Source organism: Camelus bactrianus, chromosome 29 (assembly GCF_048773025.1).
Source record: "Camelus bactrianus isolate YW-2024 breed Bactrian camel chromosome 29, ASM4877302v1, whole genome shotgun sequence".
Classification (NCBI taxonomy): Eukaryota; Metazoa; Chordata; class Mammalia; order Artiodactyla; family Camelidae; genus Camelus; species Camelus bactrianus.
In genome coordinates, this window is record NC_133567.1 from 4,209,216 (window position 1) to 4,235,644 (window position 26,429).

Consider the following 26,429-nt stretch of genomic DNA (forward strand, 5'->3'; position numbering starts at 1 on the left):
AATCCATAAAAAGAAAAATTGATAAATTGGACTTCATAAAAATTAAAACCTTTTGCCCTTTTAGAGGCCCTATTTAGAGGAGGAAAGGATGGGCTGCAGATTGGGAGAAGTATTTGCAAACCATACTATCTGACAGAGGACGAGTACCTAGAAAATATAAAGATGTCTTAAAAGTCAACGGTGGGGGAAAAAATCAACAACAGTCCAACTAAGACACAGGCAAGAGACGTGAAGAGCATTTTACCAAAGACTTGTCTGAGTGGCAAATCCGCACAAGACAAGACGTCCAGCATCGTTAGCCGTTAGAGAAACAGGCACTAAAGCCCACGTGAGACGGCACGACCGCCCTGTCAGAATGGCTACAGCAAACGGTAGTGACCACTGCAAATGCTGGTGAGGATAAAGTGAGAAACTGGACCCCACATCCACTGCGGGTGGGAGTTACAATGGTACAGTCATCCTGGAAAAGAGTCGGCCAATTCTTACAGCAGTAACTGTGGAAATCTCAAGTGACCCAGCATCACACTGCTGGGCATTCACCCCAGAGAGAGGAAGACTCACATTCACATGGAAAGCTGAATACCAACGTTCACAGTGGCTTTATTCATAACCCTCAAAAACTGGAAACAACCCAGGTGCCTCCAGTTGGTGAACGGCTAAACAAACACATCTCCATTTACACAATGTCCTTGAAATAGTAAGATCATACACATGGAGAACAGGTTAGTGGTGGCCCAGGGCTAAGGAGGGGGTAGAGACCGACGAAAGAGGGCGTGGCTGTAAAAGGGCGACAGGAGGGAGCCCAGTGCTGATGGGAGCGCTCTGCCTCTTGGTGGCGGACTGTGACTGGTTGTGATTTTGTGCTGAAGTGCTGTCAGATGTTACCATTGGGGAAAACTGAGGGAAGCCTACATGGGACCTCTATGTATTATTTCTTACAACTGCACGTGAACCTACAATCTCAAAATGAAAAGTTTAATTTAAAAAGTGTGCATAAAAGGGTTTGATTAAGTAGTAGGTCAAATGGAGTGGAAGTGACTGGACCTTGATTAAGTGGAGAAGTAATTAGAGTGGCTCACACTGAAGCTGAGTCCTCTCCCCGAGATAAAGCGAAGTGTTATTAAAGAGGGAGCAACATCTAAGTGCCTCTGCTGGCTTTATCCAGAGAGAGAAGCTTTTTAGTGATTTTAATTGACAGAATCTCTTTAATCCCCAAAACATCATTAGGCTGTGTACCTCTGCATATAGATTGAATGTGAATTCATTTCAAGTTAAAAGGAATCCAGAATCGAAGTTCAAAATACTCTTAAATTCCAGTGTTTAATAATATCAGTAACTGTAACTAAACCTCGGTTACCTCGGCCTGAGATTCCAGGCGTGTAGCTTGAGGACAGCTCTGCTTGTCTGTATTACTTTGAGCATAAAGTACGCATGCGTGTGTTTACGCTGTCAGAGTGAATTCTTCGTTGGCATTTATCAAAAGCCTCTGACCTCTACACGGTGCATGCAGCCTCTCGACCCTGTGAACGTTTTCGAATTCTGGCAGCACATCCAGTTAATCTGAAATTGCACACTTCAGTTCCTGGCTTGAACACTTTTTGTACTAATTTTTCTCCATCACTATATACGTCCTTCTATATTTTTCCTTACCTGTATCCTTGGAAAAGCTAACAAAATACTCAAGGAAAACTCACTATTATCAGACAAGATGCATTTCTTGGGGTAGCTCAACTGAACTCATCCGACATCTGAGTCTTTCTTCATGGATGGGATGGTTAATCCAATCCTGCCCCTGTGACATTATGGATTGCAGCATTTAGTTCTTTCTACAATTTAAAATGCCATCTCTTACAGTTGTGAAGGCTGAGTTTTATCCAGGAGGAGGCTCCCTGCCATCTGACTTGTGCGCGATGCATGGTGGGGGTGGGAGGAGCGTTGTCTTTGCAAAGTGAAGCGTTTACTACCAGGTTCAACTCATCGGTCCGCCATTTATTCTCTGTGTGACCTAGGGTAACTATTCTAACTTCTCTGCACCTCAGTTTCCTCATCTGTAAAAGCTGGACAATGATAGTACCCACCTCCTGGGGGGGCTGATGAAGGTTAAATGTTCGTAAAGCTCTTAAAACAGCCCTGGCACAAAGTAAGCGATGCGTGCAGGCATATTTTTTCACCCCAGGGCTCTTGTTAACCACCTACTCCTTGCACGTCCCTGGCCCCCAGCCTGGCTTTGTCTCCAGTTAGGAAACGGCGGAGAGTGGGGGCGGGCGTGGGGGCCAGGATGCACTGGTATTGACTTAACTTTAGAGTCAACAAAGTGGTGGGCGGTTGAGCATACACCACACGTGTATGTATTGTTTTGTAAATAAGAAAGCATTTGTGGGGGGAAGTCTGAAGTTCTCAAAATCCGGCTGATCAGAGAAATTATATTACTTACATCCTTACGGTTCCTCTTCCTTCTGGGAAGCCTTCTTATCTGACTTCCTCCCTCGACCTTATTTTCATCACCTCCTCCATGAAAAGGGCATACGTGGTGCTTTAAAATCTAAGCTCCCTCCCTCATGGGCTTTCTCTCCCTCTTGCCGTCAGAGGAGGATGAAGGAGAGGAGACTTCGGGAGACGTTTCAGTCTGGGTCGTCCTCTGGGTCACCTGGGCCCCGCTCAGCATTGACCGCCCTCCTTCCTGGTCCCCCTGCCATCATGGTTCACCCCCCTGCCCTCTGCATCCAGCTTCCAAGGAGACAAGCTGGCTCGTAGACAAGCATTGCTTTTCAGTTTACTTACAATATTTCAAATTTTAAATTTAAAATACAAATTTATTTTTGTGAGTATACGTGGCACTTTCCTTATAGTAGCAGTGGGGTTTTCCCCACCCCAAGAATGATTGCTTCTATTCAAAACATTGAGACAGGAATACATCCCAGAGGAAAATCATTAGCTCAACCTTTACTTACTATTTTGTCCCCTTATTCTCAAGACTACAGATCTGAGTCAAGTTCTCCCTTCCTAGGAGTTTACTGATGGTCATTTGCACGTGAAGAGAAGTTTGAGTTTCTGAGTCACCATTTCAACCCAGAGAAAAAGGCGTTGTCTTCTCTACAAAGGGAAAAACCTTCCTTAAATGAATACAGTCCTGTAGATGTTTGTTAAATGAAGAATGAAACGGGGAGGTGGAGAGCAAGGAGCCACCAGCCACCAGCAAAGGAAAAGCGAACTTAAGATAATGCGCTTCTCTTTTCCTTTCAAATGGTTTACTTACTTGAAAAGATACATACATACGGATACGTGTTTATAGTGTGGAATACGGTCAGCTTATGTTACACATCAGATAAACTTCACCGTGAAGCACAGTGAATCTGCTGTGCGTTTTCTCTCTGGTCTCCAAAACTTGTAACATAATTGCATCAGCTCTGAAGGGAGTCTTCCTAGTTGAACTTTTGTAGATTTGCGTGGTCCTACCTGTGGAAAAGAGTGAAATGCAGCTTTGAAAATATCTCATGAAAGAACGTAATGTGAATTTGAAAACCTTCATTTTGATGGTTTTCCCTGATACTAAGTTTTTGTCCTTAATTGTGTGTGTGTGTGTGTGTGTGTGTGTGTGTCTACATTCAAGACTGTTTAGATACTAGTTCACTGGGTAAAATCCAATCACAGTGTACAAGCCAGACTGAAAGTAAGATTTCATCATGGGGTTGGTGCTGTGAAAGCAGAAGCCATACCTCATTAACACGCATGGAATAAACAGTCCTAAGAGTTTACTTTTATCATTATTATTCGTCACACAACGTTTGCAGTCTCCTGTGCAGGTGCCGGACTTACACGTGGAAATCTGTCCCTGGCACTGGGGTTTCCTCCCACTCAGTGGGGTGACGATGAACCGCACTGTGCTTCTGCTTAACTGCTTTTTCACTTGTTCAGTGGAGGGACAGTTTAATTCAAACATTCTTTGCACAGTTAAACTGTGCTTGCCTATTTAAGCCCCAGGCCTGTCCTTGCCTGGTTTCAAAGACGACACGGGGGCTCACATGGCCAGTTCTCGCTTCCCTGACATGCAAAGTGGAATTCGCCCTGCGCCCTCACACAACTCCCTATCGCACAAAAATCAGTACGAGTTCACCACACACACACCCGAGCATACACGCAGGCACTTCTCAGTCTAAGGAATATTCGTGCTTCTGAACACAGGGCCTCTCACACACATGTGATGGTACCAGAAGTCTTAGCTGGTCAAACAGCCCCCATCAGGGAGGACACTAGTGTCACTTGCTTAGGGTTTTCAGGGGATGCGTGCATTTTATCTGGAATAAAACATTCCATCCGCTTATAGGGTTACTGTATTGATCTGGTGGCATATGAACTACGATTAGTTTGCAGACTGGCTCATTAGCACCCATCGTGGCCTGGACGGAGGGGCGGTCGCCCTCCCGGAGTGGTGTACTGTGGAGCAGAGCATTCAAGAGGAGGGGAAGAGGGGACACATCCGAAGCTTAGGGCTTTACATCTCTGGGACCGTGTGTGTCCCCTCAGGGCGGGACACAGAGCAGCCTAAAGGAGGAAAGGGACTTGCAGGGAAACTTTGCCCCTTTCATGGTCGTGCCTGTGGCCAAACCTAACAGGCATTCTAACTTTTCAATCCACTTAAAACCCACGCTCAGAGATGCTAGCGCCCCGGGAGCTTCCAGCGGCTCCTCGAAGGGCTGCTGCTGTTCCGTCTGGGGACAGAGGGACAAACGCTCCGCGGCAGCTTTTGCACTTGAGCTGCTGTTCTGTCTGTTCGGAGGAAGGATAGCTTAATCCCCACAGGCTGCCCTGCTACAAAGCACTTTTCAATGCAGCGTATTTTTCTCGAACGCTGCGAATTTCTCAAGTGCACCGTTTCCCTACGTACGCGAGTGAGTGGCCCCGTGTTCACCTTTGACGCACCAGCCATTTTCCAGATTGGGTCTCACCGTGAACCGTGCAATACGTTCGCTCACAGGAATTTTTCTTATTAAGACAAATGAGCAGGTTCTGGACGCCCACAGAAGGCCTGGGTGTTTGACTTCGTGGCACTTCTATTTTTAATGACAATATTCAGCCAAGCACAATTTAACCCCTGAGAGCCCTTCGTCGCCATAGTCAGTTAGAAGCGAGTGTCACCGATGTTACCGCTCTGCTAAGAATAGTCCGCAGATGTGCTTTTAAGCAAAGAGGGATTTAAAAATAAATGTATTTGACAAGTTGCTGATCAGAAGCCTATATTTACCACAACCGAATTAGAATGGTGTTGCATAGAAGCTGGAGTTTATCCTGGAAAATTCCTGAGATGTGTTCGGGTTTGACCTCGGAAGTCTTCCTTCCATTACTTTGGAAAGATGTCTGGGCTCCTCTGGGCCGCACTTTTTCTTACAACTCAAAGAGGACTTTTCTGCTCATGGTCTTTTGACTTCTAAACTCACACATTAACAAGTCACTGCCAAGTACGTTGTCATCAGAAATGGTCCGATCCTTAACATAGGTCACGTTGCTGCACATGGGGAAAAGGGAACACTTTTTTTTTTTTCTAAAAGCCAAATAGGTAACTCTACATAACCACTAAATATAATGTTTTTTGAAATTAGATTAAGTACTAAAGTGTAACACTTTTAGAGTTGCGCACATCTCATGGGTCAAATACTGCTGTTTGAGGTTTCAGCCGCTACCCCAGACTCTGGAACGGGAGCACTGTTAGGCCCAGCATAAGCAGGAGGGAGGCCCGGGCTGGACTCAGCAGCAGAGGACGTCCGTGTTCCCGGCCCCACCAAGGCTCCTCCCGGGCCTTCTGAGCGGAGGACAAGAGGGCACGTGCATCTTGCAAGCTGCCATTCGTAATCACAGGGTCAGAAAACTGGCCCAACTGAGGCTCTGCTTTTAGGGCTAAATCCTCATCTCTTGTGGGTCTTCATCTTGCAGGAGAAATAGAAAAGAATGGACAGCGCAGACGTAATGAGACAAATAGAAGGAATGCAGTTTGTTACGCCGTCAGGTTCAGTTGCAAAGCTATTTATAAAAACAGTTAAGCCAGAGAAAGGTCCTCTGTTCTGACCACAGAAAATGAAAGAAAGAGAGAAATGCACCCCCACCCCGTGCTTCTGTGACCCGAGGCCCAGGGCTGTGGGGTGACCATCCCGCTCATCAGTTCCCTTCTCTGGGCTCTACATCCCCTCTGCGGGACAAAGCAGTTCGACTTGATCTTCTCCATGGACGTTTCCAGCTTCAGGAGCTGACGGACGCAGACACCCAGGGAGGTCCGGCTGCCGGCCCACCTGAGCGCAGGGTCTGCCCGCTGCAAGGGTGCACAGGCGTCCGTGCTCAGTGTTTCTCGTTACTTCCACTGCTGTTTCTGCCGTATCTAGTTTTCTAAGCAAGGGAAAGAAATCTATGTTACAAAAGTTATGGAACTTGCTGTTTCTGCTCGGAATTCAACACAGGGATTGAAGATTAAATATGTGTTCTTCATAGTAAAAAAAAAGAAATTCTATAAAGGAAGTCAGTTGTGCATGGAGGTACTGACAGCGGGATTCTGACATCCAACCTGCGTCAAGAGATGGTTTCAGCAAGCAGCTTATTCAGTTCACTATATTAAGGAGGGAGGTTCCTAGCCCAAATCAGATTTCGAAGTTGACACGTGATTTCTGAATCAAGGTGAAGTAGAGAAACAGATGATGGTCTAAGGATATTGATCTAATCTCAAGGGTTTATAACACGAGTCCAAAACTTCCCTTACTGTAATTAGGTTCCCAGCTACCTACATGGCCAATTTTAGAGTCTTGCTGGAAAGAAATCCCAAAAGCCAAGCCCCCCCCCCCACCAATTATATGGATCTGAGAATATGAATGATGCAAGGAGGAGGGACAAACACTTGCTAAGTGCCCGCTGTGTGACACGGACAAGGCTAGTTACTACACATGCATTGTTTTACTTACTGAAAGGCAGTTTTCATACTGATAAACTTATGGGCTCTAAAGTCAACTGTCTGGGTCAAATCTGTCTATCTTATTCACCATCGATAAAGTATAGGCATGTTAGTCGGTTTGTGTATGCTTCAACTTTCTCATCTGTGTAATGGGGATTTTAAACAAGACCTGCTTCTTGGGACAGCTGGGACGATTAAACAAGGCCATGCCACACAGCGGTTCAGGCAAGACCCGAAGGAAATCCCCACATTGACAAACAGCATGCCCGTGTTTCTTAAAATTCATGACTGAGCCAGAATTGTTTGGCATGTGGTTCAGATAGACCCAAACTGGTAATTTAGATGTGGGAACAAGAGGAATGAGACTTTTTTAAAATTAAATGTTAAGTGAGCAAAGCATAAATGTGAAGACTGGTGGGACTTCCTTTAAAGAAGCGAGGAGGGCACAGACACAAGATGAACGGATTGAAACTGAAAAGGCTCTTGGTGATCACGAGTGAAGATGTGGCAACTAGAGCAGCTGAGGGGCAGAGAGAGCTTGGATCCAGCATGACTCAGTGAGTGGGGCACCAGGGACGCATTACCTGATGAAGAAAGCTAGCTTAGGTCTGAACTCAATTCAGAGGGGAACACCTGAAGCCATGCACCGAAATAGCCTTGCGTGTTCACTGAGCTGTGACTCAGAACAGGCTCCTTCCTGGCCTGAAGGTGAATGAAATATGGAATAGGAAGCAAAACACAAAGAGAGGATGAAAAAAGGGAGAGGCTTATAAAAGAAGATGCTAAGAAATGAGTGTGCCCAGATCAGTTTAAAGAAGAGCTCAGTGGTCTTCTATGCCAGGCAGTACAGTCTATTAGACAGATAAAGAAAACCCTCTGGTACAAAAACTCATAATGTGTTAGACCTAATGTATTAAAAAAAAAAATATGGAGCATGGCTGAGTTGGCAGGAATACAAGGACAAGAGAAGTTACCAACTACAGGAAAGCATGACCCAGTGCAGTGAGTTTGAAGCCAGCTTTTATTCTGAGAGCATCTGCTCATCCCTGAGCTTTAATGAGCCCAAGCAGTGAAGAGGGCCAGTCAGAGATCCCAACAGAAAGACAGAGCCTCCGAGTGCGGGGGAACCCGAGCAGAGATGAGGTGAGAGATGGAGGAAATGACCTTGCGTAGGGGAAACTGCACGGCTTAGCCTAGACTCTGGGCAGAGAAGTGAACACAATTAAAATGTGCCCTAACAGAACTTCCCGCCACCTGCTCCGTCTGACACGGACATGTGTTTTAAATTCACATCCCCTGGGGGAACTGAAGATCCTAAAAATTCAATTGAAAGTGTTATGGATTGATTTTCCCCCCAAGCACTTGTCAGAAGGAAACACAAATGCACATTGAATCCATGCCTCAAATAATGTGCATATATAAAACCCCAAGGAGACTGAGTGCCTTCCCAGCTAAAAGTCTCTAAACACACAAGGAAACAAGCCACCATGAGCGAGAGTCAGAAGACCTCAGAATCAGATCTACAAAGTCAGCAGATATTAGAATTATGAGTCAAAATATAAAATAAATGTTTTTAATATTTTTCAAAAAATTTAAAGCATGGTGTAAAAATAAGAGACAGTCAGGTAGACCCAGGCCGAATAAAAGGTCCAGAAGTGAGACATTAAGAAATTAAAATTAAAATCTCAATGGATGGATTAAACAGCAGACTAGATATAGCCAAAGAAGTAATTGGTGACTTGGAAGAGAAATCTGAAGAAATGCAACACAAGGAAACAAACACATAGAAAATACTTTTAAGTGTTAAAAAAGATGTAGAAGATGGAGTAAAAATGGGTTCTCATATATTTAATTGTAATTCTAAAAGAGTTGACTAAAGGATAAACATTATTTGGGATTAGGGATAGCCAATATTTGAAGACATAATGGCTGAGAATTTTCCAGAATTGATTAAATATGCATATCTTCATAATTAAGAAACCTAACAATTTTAAACAGAATAAATTAAATAAAAATAATGGTATGAAAAGCATAAAATAAGAGAGAGCAAAATGTAAGGCAAATAGAAAGTATAAACTATATGGTAAATATAAAGATGAATATAAATACATTGAAAATAACAGTGGTTGTAAATAAACTATAATCACCAATTAAAACACAAGAATCCTCAGGCTCTTTCTACCAAAACAAAACAGAACAAAAACAAAAAAACCAAAAAACAATTTTAAAATCTGCAGAATCGTTCCGCCTTGGTCATGTAGCAGAGCCGGATTACCAGAGTGCTGTTCCATCATAGCCACGGCCCCGCCTCACCCAAGGGGAGGGGCTGCACAGGCAAGTGCACCAGGAGGCGGGGAAACTGGGGGCTCTTGGAAGTCTGCCCATCTCAAAAAGCTTGCACATTTGCTAAACTAGGGTTCAGATTGCCAGATTTTCTGACAAACGTTTATCCCGCCCCCCACCCGCCCACAGCGTGCTTGCGTCTCCAGCACTGGGCGTCATCATTACTCCTAGTCTTTGCCAAACACAGGCCACCACTGCCGGCTGGGACCATTGCACGGGGTGTGGCAATAGGAGAACAGTCTCACATGTCTTCATTAACATTAAGATTTTTACAGTCTTCGGTAACTTTCTTTTCGTTTGCAAAATATCTGTCCATTTATTTGATCACTTTTCTCTAGGGGTCATGCTCTGTTCCTTGTTGCTTTGTAACCTCATTTTGGATGTTAAGATTGCTAACTACTAACGGCCCATACGGCCAGGGTTTTCTCTTGGTGTATTTTCTCGTTCGCTTGGTTATAGTGCCTTGCACTGTGCAAAAATGTTTTTGAACTTTCATAATCAGACATACTAATTTTGACGGTTTCTTTTCTGTGCTTTTTTAATTCTCTGACATATTTTCCTGAGCTTTTAATTTTTAAAAGGAGAGAAGTAAAGGAATCAGTCGGGATTGCCAGTTTCCATCCCAGGTGACAGTTAGGATCTAGGCTGGGGGAGCACTGCGCAAAGATGGAGTTTCCAATAATGCAGTGCCCATCAGACTTCAGACTGTTATGTCAGTCGATTCTTAACCTAAGGTGCCCAGCCAGAGATGCATGCATTATTCCTTACATGGCTTGGCCAAGGGGAATAGACAGCATCGTTCTGTTAACAGGTCAGGACACCAGCTGTCAGCTCCATTTTTTTTTTCATTTCTTGTCTTTGGTCTATCAAATTACAGCTCTGAGTATTTGAAAACAAACAGAAGAATGAGATCAGCTTTTTTCTAGAGCATGTAGTTTTGGTCTTGAGTTTTATCCTTATCTCTAAGCAGTAATTGCATGTTATATTCACCATTTCCATTTCCATCTGGGATTTTAAACTAGTCTTGAAAGAAAAAAAAACACTTTGGATAACCAAGAAAGTGTGCCTTTCAGGCAAAATCACTTCTCCCTGCTAAATTAAAAAAAACAATGAAACATTTCCTTAGCAGAAACAAAATCACCCTATGATTTACCCTGTTAGAAAGTAGCCTCAAATCCTCCACTTGTGGAGGAGTAAGTCACAACATGAGGATTGATGTAAGTTCCTGAAGCCTCCCTTGAAGTTTGGGCATTAAATTTCCTTGTCCAGAAAATGAGAAAGTTAATCTGGCTGACTTCTGAGGTCCTGCTCCAATCTAACCCTCAGGTTCTAATTGATGCTACTCAAGGTTTTCCGCTTACATGCTTTCTTTGGCCCTTTCAAACTCCTAGTCGTACGTCTTGCCTCCAGGTGTTTCCTCTTTTAATGTTCAGATCCCTGCTATACATTCTTGTAAGACACCTCATCACTGTTTCAGCGTCAGTGGATCCAGACACTTGCTACCGCCTCAAACATCACTTGGTTTGCTGGGACTGGTGCCCCTCTCCTTCTCAGCATGCAGTCATGGGAGAAGGGATCACTTCTCATTATCTTCCTCTCTCGCCATATTTGGTCAGTATCCAAAGCCAGAATATTTATCTGCTGCAATATTTGTCTTCTTAACCTTCTTTCAATTCTTACGAACATGTTGTTTCAGGCTCCTAGTACGTCATTGTAGGACTCAGTGTTGAAAATCTCAGTCTTCTTTATTTTTCCTGATGTGAGTAATCCAAACCTCTGCATCCAGGCTGATGTCTGCGTAGCTCCCTATTGTCTGATGAATTAAGAACAGACTACGTAGCCCAGCCACGCAGCCCCTCTGCAATATGCCAGGCTTAGCCTTCCAGTCCCTCCCCTGTCTTTCCCTCTGTTTACTCCCAGGGTCTTGGCCACCCAGGATGCTTGCTAGTTCCTGAATACTTTGTGAATATTTTTGCTGTTTCCTTGTCTTTTGGGTTTGATTTTTGAATTCTTATTTTCAATGTTTAACATTTCTGCAAATGTTTGGGATATCTACTTTAGCTAAAACAAGGAAAAATAATAAGTAATCATTTAAAATCTTTATCCTCATTCAAAAAAAACCCAACATTTATTTTTCTTGGGGCTAAAAAATATATTACATACCAGGGAAATACAGTAGAACTCAAATAAAATATCTGTGCAGAAGACACTGAGGGTTGAGTGTGTTAGAATTAGATGCACCTTTGAGCCTCGACTCCAGTCTCCTGGTGAAGGTCAAAGAAGCAAGGAGCTCACGAGGCCACATCGCTGCTCAGGAATAAATCTTGGGCCAAAGAGTTTAACATTTTTTTAGTTCAAAGAACTATCCAAATGCACCTTTTCACAGGGCCTGGCCCATTGTCCCCTCAACAGTTGGGTATTTAGTATCTGCAATGTGTGATGTGCTGGGTCCTGGGAATATAAAAACGAAATGCTTTCCAGAAACACGGCCGAGGAGGAGATATGTGTAGACAGATAAATGTGACAAAGGTGACAGGTGCTGTGACAGAAGCTGTGCGTTGTTCAGGCAGAAAGGAGGTGGTGGCTGCTCTACCTGATGGGACAAGGGAAAGCAGACGATTTCACAGACAAGGTATCCCCTTCATAGAAAAAGAAAACTGTACACCAGGGCAGACCAGCAAGGGACCAGCACAAGCGAAGGCACAAAAGCATGAATTAGAGGAAAGTATTTGGGGAAAACGCAAACAGTTTGGAGAGTCTGGAAGTCCAGGTCCAAGATAAGACACAGCGAAATTAAAACTGCTCCAAAGTGTGAAGGGACCTGTGATACCTTACAGAGGAGTTTGGAATAATTATTATTGTTACCACCATTTTTAATAGTGATGGTCAATTACTCATTGCAATTAATGGGTTCTATATTTATTTGATCACTTGTTATGACCACTATGATCAGTGATTTACATTAACAGACAAGGAAACTGAGCATCCAGGATTAACTCACTTGCCTAAAGCAAGAGAGCTATTAAGTATTGGGGCCAGTATTTGAATAAGGTCCACCTGGCTTCAAAGCTGAACATGGATGGATTTCACTTTACCCCATCTTTAATCCATGGACAATATGGACCATCAGAATATTAGAAACAAAGAAGAAATAGGAAGAGATTCTTGTCTTGGAACAGTCTGGCAACAGTGTAGAGTTGCACTGTCCGATAGACTTACCACTTCATACATTGAAAATTAAATACTTTAATAATTAAAAGCTCGGTTTCTCAGTGGCAGTAGCCACATCTCAAGTGCTCGACAGCCACATGTGACTGATGGCTGCTGACTGGCTGGCACCAAATGACCATTCCTACCGTCACAGAAAGTCCTGTTGGGCAGCACTGACACAGAGGATGTACTGAGCTCTGTGCGACGGGGCAAGGGAGGGCAAGGAGACCACGAGCCAGGACAGGCGAGAAAGGAGCCGAGAAGAGATGGAGACACTGGTTAGCAGGGCTCACGCCAGGGATTCTCAGAGCGTGATCTGTGACGTCCTCCCCGCTCCACCAGCAGCAGCAGAGCACTGGGGACTTGTTAGAAATGCATGTTCTCAGCAGACACCAGACACACTGAATCAGAAACGCTGAGAATGATGTCCCGCCACCTCTGCTGTGACAAGCTCTGCAGGGGATTCTGATGCTCCCTGAAGGGCGAAGGCTACTGACTTTGAGGAAGGGACAGATTTGTAACGTATGTGCAAAAATCCGAGCACCTCTGTGGTCAAATGTGAGGTAAACAGAAAAAAGAGCAGATCTAGGCTAAGTGCGGGTGGGGTGGGTGAGTGAGTCTAGAAGGAGACGCACATCCAAGGGGAAAAGATAATGAGTTTGAGTTGGAGTTTGCGTTTGTCAGGGACACTCAGTCCATTGAGATCACCTATTGGAAGTGTCAGTCTGGAAACAGGGAGAAAGTTCTGGAATGGAGACACATATTTAGAGTCCTCAGAATTTAGGCACTAGATTAGCCAGCAATGGATTGGATGAGTACCTCTACCAAAAAGAAAAGGAATTTCTCTATGTGTCTGTAAGTGCTGAGGGGTTATCTAGATTTGAGTGCAATTCTCTACATGCTGGTTCCTTTTATCTCCTATTCAAGGAGGCATCTCAAAATGCAAATTTGGTCTGTTGGATGTGAATATGTTTTATTTTTTAAAAATAAATAATTAATCTGCACTGTTATTCTGAGTAATATTAGTGTGTGTAACTTGTTAAACAGGATACATACAATCCTAAAGTGTGTACGGTGAAGAGGGGACGGACGACTCCCGTTCTCTTGACCCTGGAGTGTGGGCTGCAGCGGAGGAACCAGCAGGGTGGGAGGGGAAATGGTCAGAGAGGTAATAGGGTGATGTCCCAAAAGTCGAGAGGGGAGCGTTTCCAGGAGGAAGTGATGAGCACTGCCGTATTCCAGATGCTGGTAAGATGAGACCTTGGACTTGGCCTTAGGTGGACATCAACGAACTTTTCAAAATCATTTCTGTAGAGCAACCAGGGACAATCTGGCCAATCAACCAAGCAGACCAAAATGGTTGAAAACAAAGCAGGAGGTGAGGAAACGGGGCGGCAGGGATAAATTTACCTGTTGCCCTGTTCCTTGGTCACAGAAGAGTCACCTTTCCTTCTCAGTATCTTACAGAGATTTCAGTGAAAACAGCTTTTTCTAACTTTCATACCTTGTCTCCTCAGGGCTCCAGCACAAGCTGGCATGAAAGGCCAGCTTACTATAAATAAGATCACTGCACCCGCTAACAGGGGCCCACTGACCCCGGGCGGCAACTGAGCTCACCTTAACTCTCCCTTCCTTCCCAGCACTCCTCTTACCCAGCACGTCTGGCTTGTCCTGCCCCACATACCTTAATGACATGTCTGAACCCTCAGAGCAAATATAGCTCAGGCTCTAAAGCTTGGACCTTCTCTACAAAAATACCGTGTGTATTGTTCCTCACAACTGAGTTGGCCTAAATTAATCCTCACAGCCCTCCTGGGAAATAGGTTAGAAAGTATTATGGTGCTTATTTTGCAGATGAAAACTGCAGTCCTGTGGCTTGTCCAGTATCCTCCTGTCCTTAATCACAAAGCAACAATCCTATTTTATTTGTCTTATTAATGTATTCATTCCACATTTTTCCATGAAGGACTCCAGGTAGGGGTATGTGAAAAATATTAAGAGTAGAATGTCAAGACTAGGTGATGAGAGAACGTAGGTATTCAGATGTTAAATCTCTGCATAATTGGCACAGCTCAGCTTTAAATTTAGCTCTGAGGTTTTTGGCAGCCAAACAAAAAAGCAGACACTGTCAACTTGGCAGTTCCTATTTTCATAAAGGAACAAGAGTGCCAGTTTCTCAGAGCAGCCAAAGCACCTCCTTGCCTAAGTTCTAAGAGGACCTTCAGATCCGCATCTTCACACAGAGAGCATTGCTGCAAACAGAGGTAGGGGGACCATTTCATACAGCGGCTTCTGATGATTTCCTTCAGCAAAACTTTAGAACGTGAAGTTAAAAACCAACTTTCCAACACAAGCAAACATACTCATTTACTGATCACCAACAGGCAGTACCATAAGGATATAAAACCTTACGTCTTAGACAGGATCTCAGTTTTCATGAGTGTAGCTAAATGCTACGCACTAATTAGCACGCAGTGGTAGAATATGCTCTCTCCTCATTAGAGCTAAAACTCTGGAAGCCTTGCTAAGCTAACTGTATACCCACACACACCACACACACATACATGCACACACACTCTACCATCCTAATAAGAAAAAAATTATAAAAAAATGTTTAAGAAGAAACTAAAGCATACTTGGGGTTTCAGGAAATGCTAATTGGCTGGAGTGAATTGTCATCTATTGTTCTAAGATGCTCGTAGAGTAACTACACATTGAGGGGACTAAAGAATATAGGTAATTTTGGGGGGCACGTAAGTTATAATGAGAGCAAATGCTGAGTAACTGTCTCCCCTGACTCGCAGGCACTGATGATCACTATTATTTTTAATTAATCACGAATCTCCCCTGGATGCTAATGAGGCTCCACCGGAATGGCCCCTTCCCCTTCGCGAGGTGCCAGCTGAGCCGGGCATCTAGCCATCTAGCCCTGTATCCGTGTGTCTCATTAGGTAATCTGCCCATGGACATCCAGTCACCGCATCACTGCAGAGCTCCCAAGGCGCACCTGTTCTTCTAAAGCTGAATGTGTGTGTGAGGAAACCAGTCTGTTAAAATGCATTTAACGAAGCCTGCTGGCCTCAGAGCTCTGAGCAAGGCAGTGGTCCAGAATATTAAAGAAACGAGCTATCCTCTCTGTCTTCAAGGAGTTTAAAATCTGGTCTGGGAAACAAAACAGTCACACAAGTTATGCAACCAAAAACAATAACCTAAGGACCTATAAATGCCTGCAAAGTAATGTAATATGTAATCAGTCACACTTAACAGCACACGGACACACAGCAGGGAAGGAGAAGGACGACCAGCAGGAGGAAGGATGAGCATGCTGACCTCTGCCCCCACCAGCCCTGGGGCACCCGGACACCGAGAGCAACGCTAGCAGAGTCACAGCCCTGCTCTGCCCGGTGCCCAGGGGTGTGGGTAGGCAGGCCAAATTCTGCTATGCACAGAGAAATGCCAGACTTGAGAATGGGGATTTCTTGTTTCAGACCAGTGATTTATACATTTTAATGAGTTCTGACTTTACTGAGTGATTTTTAAAAGGAGATTTCAGGGTCACTTTTGTATATTCTAATTCCATATCCGGGGGCAGGGCCTGGGAACCTGCATATTCACAAGGCTTCCAAGGGTAGAGTGAGTTCAAGGGCCCCAGTGTGAGGCCCACTGCCAAGGGCTCTCGCTCAAGGCCCACTCATGTGCGACTTAAGGGGGAAGTCAGTAACGGGGCTCATGGAGTTCCCGGCCCCTGTTCATGAGCCGTACAGAGGAAGGGACTGGAATTCTAGAATGGTCCCTCCAAAGGCCCAAATGCCACTCAGAGCAAGAAACGGATAGGATATTAACCGGTGAAATTGCACGTTAGAAATTGTAAACACATGTACAAACCTAACACAGAAAAGTACCATTCTATGACTCATTTACCAACCGGCAGATTTTACTGGATGATTATATGTTGGCTTAAATCATTCAATTAAATTCTTTGAATTTACAAAGGAGTACAATATAAATTCAAGGGGTTACCACAAAATGGAATTTTTGCATTAAATTTGCTACCTAATAATTTTCATTGAATGAATTTTGGGTTTCCAAAAAAAGAAGTTTTCATTCTTCTCTATTTAATAGGCCTCAATTAGATGTATTTGTTCTCTCACATTAAATACTGTAATAATATTCTGTGAAACCTTATACCGTGCTGTTATTATATTAAAAAAAAAAAACTTTGCAGGTACAAGATCCTATTTCCACAGGCATTTTGCAAATGAACCATCATTAGCCTTGTTCAAAAGAAACTCAGAAAGCAGGAGGAATTTACTCAAACTCTCAGGGCAAATGACACGAGTGGGAATTGACTGTGGAGTCCTTCAGTGAGACAGCAGCACTCATCACACACTCCCAAGGCCTGGGTTCGGTCCCGCAGGTTGGGAACAAACTGAGTATGTGGCTAGGAACCCGAACTCTGGACATTAACTTGATCGCTCTTTTTAGGCTGTAATTTATCCCCCCAGAATCATCACTCCTTGTTAAATTTCCATAATTTCAAGTACAATTGTGTTGGAAGCTGAGAAGTGGATAGCCCTGCAGTGACTTTGCAGCCATTCTTTGGGAAACTAAAAACAGAACAACAACAACAACAACAACAACAAAACTTGATTATCAAAGAATCCTAAATATAAGCAAACACGCAAAGCCAGCAAGACCCAAGGTAACATTCAGAGAGCGACAGGGAACATTTTGTCCGGAAATAGGGTTTCTGCCCCAAGCAGTCATGGGCAGTCAAGGGCGCCGTACAGGCGACGGAGCCAGGCTGTGGGGGACGCCAGAGCCCAGCTGGTCTCTTCATCCCTGCGTTGTCCGGGGGGCCAGCTGGAAGCGCCTGGAGACTGAACGACACTTCAAAATGGGTCCAAGATGGGGTCTCAAGGGGAATTTTTAAAAATATGCTAACTGAACTTCTGAACAAGGGGCGGACTTTCAGAGTGAGTAAGAAACCCCAGATCAGAGGAGAGCCCCAACGTGGAGCAGAGGTTCGAGGCGGCTCTCAGAAAGAGGGGCAGCCTGGGGGTCCTGGGGGCACTGCCCACAGAGGAGCGGGACGGCGGGACGGGCGGTGGGCATCCGAGAGACAGGGACCCGTGAGAAGGTAATCAGCGCACTTTGCGGAATGGACAACACAGAGAAACCGCAGGAAGGAGTGTAAGTGTCGATCATTGCAGGCTGGGGATGGAAGATCAAATGTGGAGAGAAATGAGACACCTTGGAGTTGATGCATGATGTGAGAAAGGTAGCTGCAGAGAGAGTGGGAACAGCCTATATTTTGACAAGGCGGCAAGATCAAGTGAAAAAAGTTTTAATTAAAAAAAGTTTTGAAACACACAAATAGAAGAGGCCCAGCAAGTTTCTTGGCAGAAGGAAAAAAGCATCTGGAAAGAAACTGAAGATGGTTGTGGGAGAGAGGATGCAATTAAAAACGTGAAAAAACAGCCTTCGTGAGAAGGAATAAATTAACCTGATGAGCAAGGCTACATCTTCCTCAAAAAGGAGGAAGAAGAGACGGGAGGGAGATTAGATCTTCAATCGTGAGGATGGAAAACAAAGGTCTCGCTGGACCACTTCCCTCGCTGCCCAGGAACTGGGGCTTGAGGGGAGGAGAGTTCAGGACACGGGTCTTCAGAGTGGGGTCCCAGGAACCCTGGGAGCACAGGGCATGGATGCTGGGAGGACGCTGACTTACGGATCCTCTGATTCCTGGTGACTTGCTAGCGAGAGTCCCAGTGGGGCTCTTCTCGCCTCATTCCCCCTCTTAACGCTTCATCCTTCACTTCCTCAAAAGTAGGCAAATTCTCAGCCATCTCATACTCTGCCTGGGTGGAAAAGTTCAGGTGCACAAAAAAAGGAAGAAAGTCAGCATTTCTGTTTACTAAGGAAGCAGATACCCATTCCTACCTGTCTAATTCAGAGATACCTTTCCAGTAAAATATTTGCTTAGTAAGTATTTCTCAAACTCTGCCAGACATTTAGGATGTTTTGAGCAACTCCAGACTTACAATAAATTTTCATGATAACCCAACCCAGAAAAAAATGTTTTAACATGGACTCTCTTAGTCATAGCAAATAAAAATCTACCAATAAAATACATACACACTTCACTGTGTTAGAGGGCTGGTCGAGTGAGGAATAGTGATGTGAAGCATAAAGTACATCAGGACAAAACTGGGGGGAGGAAGGACGGAATATGAGCTCAAGAAATGAAAGGAATAATGTGAAACCTTAATCTGTTAAAAAAAACTTTGTAGGTGTGTTTTTCAAATGGGTAGCATACTCACTTTAAATGGATACTGCCAGGTGTCAAATTAGCATGGTATTTCTGTCACACTGGATTCATTTAAAGGAGCGATGCAAACTTGTATTTTAAAATGTCACCTTTACAATAAGCCAGGCAGCACATATTTTTTAACTGTGTAAACTTTTGCTGGAGACGTCTATGTCTCCATTTCAAAATATAGGAAGGTGCACACAGATTTTCAAAATTCTTTTAGGAGGTACACCAGAAACAACGGTGATGATGAATGACGGAGTTGATGAACAGAAATACACACCCAGCTGAAGTGGACGTGAACTCTTGGGAGAGCAGGTGGACAAAGTCCAGGGCCTTCTCTGGCAACGATCTGTAGCCCAGAAGCAAAAATAAAGAATGAAGGATACGAAATGGTAGAAAACTGAGAACAGCAAGATGCTAAGAAGGTCTTGAGTAGTGAAGACACATTAAAATAGCTGCCCATGGTACCCCAAGTGGACAGGGAAGTAATGAGACCAGAAACAGGTTACTGAACAGTCTAAGTTGGCTGGGTCCCAAAGGTTGAACTAGGGCTGTAGAAGGGGAAAGAGAGAAGGGCGTGCCAACTGTCAGTTTTCCAAAGCAGAGAGGTATAGTGAAACAGTGAGGTTGTTACTCTGTGGCTGTGATGAGATGGAGATTTTCATAACAAGGAAGTCAAGGAATCATGAGGCAAAAAGCAGGAACAAAAGGGTGGCACAGATACTGAAATACACTGGAATGGCCAGAGGTGCTGTCGGGGGACGAGGTGAAGCAGACCCCAGCTGGGGGAGGGGCTGGGCAGGCTGCCGCGGCAGCTAAGCGAGGGAAGGGCGGGTGAAGTTAGAGAAGGACTCTGTGATTACACAGCGTGGACTTTAAGGACCAAGGAAAGAGCTTCGTATTCCAGCACTGACCTGGGGACGTGTATAGAAGATGCAGACTCTCACACTCCACATCAGTGGTGCAGAGATGAAACTTCATTTCCCACGTCTTAATTTGCCCAAGAGCTCTGATTTGACACTGAGGACAAGAGAAAAGAGAAACAAAAAATCTTTACCCCAGTCCTTCACTGCAAGTCGTTTCCTCCTCTTTTACAACATTGTCTATAAGGTCAAACTCCGGCCTCTCCCAGGAGGTGATCTCAGCTCCCTGGGTTGGTATCTGGCTGTTCATACCCAGGTCCAGGTGTCAGAGAAGAGGCATCTGTCCAGGTGGTTAATGACAGCCTCTCCCTCCACTTCGCCGCTAAGCATTTGCTGTTAATTGATCCAAGCCAGGAGCCTGGGTGGCTCTCCCTCCTGACAGCACCTGGGGCTCAGACAAACCCCAACCCCATCCAGGCACCAAAGACTTGACCACACGAACTGGGGTCCAGCCACCACAAGACCAGGGCGCTCCGTGTGGCTGGCCTGGGACACCATCTCTTCCTCTCGTCTTGGGCGGGAAGCCAAGGGCTCACGCGCGCAGGGGTGCCGGCGTCTTCTGCTGCCCTGTCACACGCGGCATCTCCCCTCTTTGCGGCTGAAACGCCAGAGGATTCTCTGAGCCAAAGCCCCTTGAGAGCCCAAATTAAATCATTTCTCCCTCACATACCATCACACAACTGAAAATCAGATTTCCCAGACCCTGTTCCAGCACCCGCAGCCCAGAGCCTCCTGGTGCGAAGCCCAGCCCTCCCCTGAGAGCGGCGCGTCTGGAAAGCTTTGCTGCCCGAATGGCAGAGACTGAGAGCCGGCCCTGATGCCAAGGAGCCGGCAGCGCTTCCCCTCTGAGAGCGGCCTTGCTGCTTTTGAAGACGAGGCCGCTGAAGGCACGGGTGCGAAGAAGCTTCCACAGGAGGCGGCGCGGGGACCGCGGTGTCTCTGCGGGAGGGCACCTGGCCCCGCTGTGCGAGGGCGGGGCCCTGATGGCCCACCCAGCCCCTTCTCCCGAGTGCAGTGCATTGTGACCAGCTGGGCGCCCCAGGGGGCCTCCTCGTGGGCACCCGAAGGGGCCTCAGAGCCAGCGAGCACAGAACTGAGCTCATCTTTCTCTCAACACTGTGTCTTCAACACCAAAGGCGTGACCAGTGAAGGAAAGAATGGATACGTTGGGCTTCATTAAAATTTAAAACTGGTCTGTGAAAAACAATGTCAAAGTGAGAAGCCAAGCCACAGACTCGGAGAAAACAGCTGAAAAAGACACATTTCTGACGGAGGACTGGTATCCAAAATATGTAAGGAATTCTTAAAACTCAAAAATAGGACAACAAACAATCTGACTAAAATTAGGCAAAAGACTTTAACAGAAACTTCCCCAAAGACAGACAGATGGCAAACAAGCATGTGAAAAGATGCTGCACATCTTCCGTCGTCGGGGGCACACATTGAAACCACAGTGAGAGACCAGCACAGCCCGGTCAGAGCGGCGAAGCCCGGGACGCGCACAGCCCCGGGTGCTCGTGAGGACGCGCAGCCGCGGGAGCACTCGTTCGCGGCTGGCGGGGGTGCGCGATGGGACAGCGCTTTCGGAAGACAGTTTGCCAGGTTCTCACAAAACTAAACACTCTCATCGCACAATCCATAAGTCTCGCTCCTTGCCATTTACCCAAATGCGCTGAAAAGCTTATGTCTCTTCAGCTCATTTGGGTAAATGAGCCCAGCCACCTTGGAGGGTGGCTTGCCAGTTTATTACAAAGCTAAACGTTGTCTTATCGAATGATCCAGCAATCACACTCCTGGGTATGTTACCCAAACCAATTGAAAATTTATGCCTGCACAGAAGCCTGCACACAAATGTTTATAGCAGCTTCATTCATAATTGCACAAAACTTGGGAGTAACTGAGATGTCCTTCAGTGGGTAAACGGATAAACAAACTGTGGTCCATCCAGACAATAGAATATCATTTGCTGCTAAAAAGAAATGAGATATCAAGCTATGAAAAAACATGGAGGAAGCTTAAACGCATATTACTAGGCACAAGAAGCCAATCTGAAAAGGCTACATACCGTATGATTCCAACTATATGACATCTGGAAAAGATACAACTTTGGCGACAGTAACATGGTCAGCGGTTGTCAGGGGCAGGGAGGCAGGGCTGAGTGGGCGGAGCAGAGAGGATTTTTAGAGCAGTGAAGCTACTCCATCTGATGCTGCGATGGTGGATACGTGCCGTGCCGTTATACATTTACCACAACTCACAGAATGTGCAAAACCAAGAGGGAACCATAATGTAAACTCAGGAATTCAGTTAATAATGATGTGTCAATATTGGCTTATCAAGTGTAACAAATGCCCGCACTTATACAAGGTGTTGACAACAAGGGAAATTTGGGGAGGGCTCCAGAAGGGCTCCAGCTCTTGCCTCCGTAGAAGTCCACGTGCGTCTTCCGGTGGTACTCGGACTGCAGTCTACAGTCACCTGCCGCTGCCAGAAACAAGGCACTTTGTTTTCTTTTCACAGTTAGTGAGTTATCCATACCTACCATTGTCTCCCACGGACCCCGGCTAAGCAGGGAGCCTGGAGAAGGAAGTTCGCAGGTTCCCGGCCACAGGGGCTTAGGGGAGAGTGTGAAAGGCCAAGTAGGAGCCGTTTCAACAGAGGACACTTGGCAGAGTTCACGGGGCCAGCCAGTCCACCTGCTAAGAGTCACTGCTCTCAGCTATGAAATAGTGGTGATAGTAGTACCTATCTGACAGGGTGACTGCAAGAATTAAAGGAGCTCTAGTTTATAAAGCTCTTAGAAAAGGGTCTGGCACAGAGGAAACTCACCATAAATCATTGTGGATTTTGTTATGAATAGTTAATAAACAGGTGAATGGAAATCTGGGCAGATCGTACAGAAACAGCCTGTGACGCTGCCTCTGCCCTTTACTCCACAGCTCTCCCCATCCACCCGGCTCTCGTTTTCCCATTCAGGGAGGGATGAAACAAAGACTGTATTGATTCCCTGCTCACTTCAATATTAATTGCTTGTGGTCCCCAAACACTGTGTGAGTTAATAACCTTTGTATCTGTCCATTCACAGGGAAGGAGGTTCTTTACCAAATGCAAATGTTCACACACCTCAGAAGCAGCATATGAGAAATGTTTTAGGAAAATTGCCTTGGGCATAACAAAGAGATCAAATTAACTTGAGAATACAAACTCAAAAATGTTTGCTTATAAATTAATTCAGTTGCTTAGTGAAGGCTCCCCTGCTGACCCTGTGGGAGCTCGACTGGCACTGCGGGCTTTGGTAATACAATACATCTGTAAGAAACCCAGGGCAGTGGTAGGCATTAGGCATATCTTAAGTAATAGCAATAAAGGCAGTAAGTACTTGCATACTGAGTGGATGGAGCTAGTCAGGTTAAGGAGAATCCCTCTAAGCAATGATGGTTAATGGATAGAAATTAAGATTCTGGAAACCTTTCCACATCCAACAGAATCACTATCTCTTATTCAGCATCTCAGCCAGTTCCTGGACCAGAAACTAACACCAGTATCTCTTTAAACAGCAGCTCGCCCGCCCCCAGAAAGCAATCATATTGTAGTTTTTGAAAAGTATCAGCCTTTGATCCAGCCAAAGATCTGGGTTCAAATTCTGATTCCGTCCCTTAGAAAAGGGATCTTATAACAGCTTCCTAAGTTTCAGATTATTCATCTAAAAATTAAGGGCATTGATAATAACGTTTCAGGGTTGCAGAGTACTCACATAAACAACACATATTTTTATTATAAAACCAACCTGAAATCACAGGAAAGTCTGGATCAGTTATCCTCCTTAAAAACTAAAACTGAAAGCTCGACTCCAAAAAGCAATCAATTTGGCTTTTGACTGCGATTTGGAATTTGAGTATCTGTGTGTCATGCACACTACACATCCACCTCAAACAAGACACTAGATACATACTTCCAGGTGAAGTGGGGGGTTAATTTTCCTAGTGTGATAGTTCTCAAATGCTTGAAGTATTTTCATAAATTACGATCCCATCATAAGAAAAGTCGCATTTGATGCATGAGGATTTATTCAGGAAATCTGAATAATCGTAAGGGAAAAAATTAAGTCAAATTCCCACGCCAGTCTACCCAATCTGTCCTTCCTTCAGCGGTGAATTTCACCTGGAAAATGAAGTCTGTAAGAGTTTGCACAAGAACTCCCCAACCCCATACCTGAAAGTTAAGTAAACACTTTCATTCCATGGGACTCAGGGTAAGGAATTTGACTTATCAATGCAGTTTTGTGCATGAAAGTGTCTCTCTTCTCTTCAGAGATCAGTACAAAATATTTTTTGAGCTCTAAACTCACAGTTCCAAGCAGCATCTCCCAGATACCCATTTATCAAATTGTCATTTCCTCATTATCTTTAGCACTGCTTCTGAATGGGGAAAGTCACGTAAGAGGTTGAGTATAAACTTGGATGTGCCAATCAAAACACAATTAGATAAAGGCTCTGATGAGAATTTTACCAAACCGCTGTGGGTTGTTTTTATTATTTTATTATTTCTTAAGTGGACCGGAGTGACAAATATGCAGCTTATCTATTCTGCGGGGTTTTTCAATGTGCTATTGCTTCGGGGAGAAAGTAACTCGTATCTGTTGAGTATGTATTACATGTCATTGTTCTAAGTTTTATTGACTTTTCTACCCTCAAAACAGCCCGGCGAGGTGCGTTCCATTATCTTTATGCTCATCCCAGGAAGACCCCATCTCAGAAAACGCAAACTCCGTTCTTCTGGTTTTTCAGGCCAGAACTCTGGCGTCATCCCAGGTTCCTCTGCAGTTCGTTCTCGCCCCACACCCAGACCATCAGCGAGCTGGAAACTGGGGACTGTGCGCTTGCATGGCTTATTCTGGGGGCGTCCTCCTAGCGGGAAGCCCGGCTTTCGTCCTTGTCCCCTGCAAGGACCACACAACAGCCACGGTGACCTTTTAAAAACACAAGCCCAAGCCGAATGGGGGGAGATCGTACCGCCGTCGGCCCAAGACCCGCCCATCCCTCCCGCCCCTCGTCGCAGAGGGAACCCCAAGGCCCGCGCTGGCCCGCCAGCCCCTCCGGCCGGGCGCGGCCTCCTCTCCGCCCGCATCCCCGGCGCGGGCCCCGCGCTCACCGCTCCAGCCGCAGCCTCGCCCCCCCGGCCTGCGCCGCCCACCCGGCGGGGGCGCAGCGCCCGCTCCGAAGGGTGCCCGCTCGGGTTTAACGCTCTGTGCGCAGCCCGGTAGGCTTCGTAATTTTTCCTCTGAACGGGCGCCGGGCGAAGACCTGTCGGGGTGCGAGGGCGCCTGCGAGGGCGGATCGCCGCCGCCGCCCGGGGGTCCTGCCTCCGGGGATGCGCTCTGCCGCCCCAGCCCCTGGGACCCGCCCGGCCGCCGCCTCCCCATTGGCCCGACGGAGTCCCGTCGCCCCCACTCCCGGGGTGGGGGACCTGGGCCGGGCGCCGGGAGCCCCGGGTGGCCGCGGGCCCCCAGCACCTCGCAGGCTCCGGCACCAGCGCGCATTCAGCCCCGCGCGCTCCTGGCCCGAGGAGGCCGCAATCTCAGGTTCTCTCGTCCGCGGTGGGTGACCCACGGGAAGGACAGCGGACCCTCCGCCCGGGCCAGCACCCCGCCCTCCACTTGGCGCTGGGCCCACGGCTCCTGCAGCCGGCCCCTGCCCGCCTCCCTGCCGTTCCTCTAACGGACAGGCAGCCCCATCTCAGGACCTGGGATGATGACCGCGTCCTCCTTCTGCACGGTCACCCCCACCTCCAGGCCCCACAGGACTTGTCCCGGAGCGTCCCATCCTGCGCGGGTTTCCACCCACCCCAGAGAACTAGCCTCCCTACCCATCCTTCTCCAGCCCCCTTTCCCGGTTTAATTTTCTTCCAGAACACGTCCACCCTCGTGGATATGTGTTTATTGCATCCTCTCTCCATAAAATCTAAGTTCTGGGGGAGCAGGACATGTTAGGGTTTGCTCACTGCTACATCCCTCACATTGAAAACCTGGAAATGGGAGTTCATGAAAAATTGCTGAGTAACTGGATCCCGGTTTTGTCCATGAGGAAGTCGAGACTCGGAGATGTGAAGTGACTTGCCTAATGTCACAGCACCGGAGTCCACCCAGGCAGTGTGCCCAGGAGACCCTGCGTGGAACCACTGGACTTTTCCAGTGCCTTCCTAGGCGGCAAAGCTTGGAGTGAGAAGGAACATTTCACCGGCCATAAATCAAGCCTCCACAAATATATCTGCTGATATTTGAATCAAACTCAAGATAAAATGCCATCTTTTTAAATTGGGTCATCTTCTGTTTAGATGCGAACACTTTATTATCTTCAGAAACCAGGAGTGTTGACTGGCTTCTAGACAGTCATCTTATGAAAACTATAGGCATAAAGGTTGAGCACCACATGTGAAAAACTTCAAACCACGGTCTGCATTAAGACAATATATGAAAAAACATTTAGAAAATTACTATTACTTGAAATCAAGGAGTCATTACCACTCGTTTAAATGCCTGGAGTATAGAGGTTCATTAAAGAAATGGGTCATTAACATGTTCCTTAAATTAATGCAACTTTTTCTCAATATTGTCCTTCCTGCCATTTGGAAAGCATTTCCTGCCGACCACGTGACGCACACTGGTTAATCCTTGGGACTCCAGGAGCAGAGCTTTTGCAGCTCCAGA

General features: G+C 46.0%; 1 protein-coding gene and 1 long non-coding RNA gene across 2 annotated transcripts in view; one reads left to right on the top strand and one right to left on the bottom strand.

The window, feature by feature from the left end:
- The window catches only part of XKR4 (XK related 4), a 288,910-nt gene that overhangs the window by 239,701 nt on the left and 22,780 nt on the right, over positions 1-26,429 (top strand). The window lies entirely within an intron of this gene.
- LOC141575536 (uncharacterized) lies at positions 17,882-25,353 on the bottom strand. Its single transcript, XR_012503176.1, has 4 exons — positions 24,875-25,353; positions 19,715-19,820; positions 19,081-19,149; positions 17,882-18,345 (listed from the first exon to the last, which is right to left on the bottom strand). It is a non-coding gene; the product is annotated as an uncharacterized LOC141575536 (long non-coding RNA).